The sequence below is a fragment of the Etheostoma spectabile genome, chromosome 23 (assembly GCF_008692095.1).
Source record: "Etheostoma spectabile isolate EspeVRDwgs_2016 chromosome 23, UIUC_Espe_1.0, whole genome shotgun sequence".
NCBI lineage: Eukaryota > Metazoa > Chordata > Actinopteri > Perciformes > Percidae > Etheostoma > Etheostoma spectabile.
In genome coordinates this window covers 7,144,856-7,145,525 of record NC_045755.1, presented here as the reverse complement: position 1 = coordinate 7,145,525, position 670 = coordinate 7,144,856, and the positions used below count along the sequence as shown (strand labels likewise).

At 34.6% G+C, this 670-nt stretch overlaps 1 protein-coding gene across 1 annotated transcript in view; it reads right to left on the bottom strand.

Annotated features, from left to right (window-relative positions):
• The window catches only part of LOC116673464 (uncharacterized), a 7,019-nt gene that overhangs the window by 5,349 nt on the left and 1,000 nt on the right, over positions 1 to 670 (bottom strand). The window lies entirely within an intron of this gene.

Here is a 670-nt window from a genome sequence, read left to right as displayed (position 1 = left end):
CCTTTAGATTTCACAGTAACACTACTGTCTATGATTTTTACAGAAGAATGCTGTAAAGTTAACATTTCAACCTTGTAGACATGACAACATCCCAGTAGTCTAAGTATTACAGTTGAAATCACAGTATTCAATGATTACTGTAAAAAAAAAAGATAATATAGCCACCATAGTACTGTAAATAGTGAAGTAAACTACTGTATTTTTTTATCTTATGTTGTGTCTAATTGTTGTGTATTTTACAATGAATACATAAAATACTGTAAATGGACGTACGGTACCTTTACTGTAATAAGAATTCACAGGAACTTGCGGCCAGTTGTTGCCAGTAAGTTACTGTAAATTCTACGTTAAATTTGTTGCAGTGTAACAAACATCAGTGAAAACTAAAGCCACTTTTTTAAACTCACAATCTCACACAGTCTGCATTACCAACATGTATCTTGGCAAAACAGTTAATCTCACCTCTAAAACTCACTCAGACAAGCACTTCATACATCACCCTTTAATCTGGTCATGTACTTGTGAAAAATACAAAGTTTAAACAAAAACAAATCATTCCTGAAGTTCCTGAGATGCGGTAATACTGTAATTACAAAATATCCCATCAACATGTAGACTTTAGTATAATCACTCATACTGTACAGTACTGGGGGGGGGGGGGGGGGGGGGG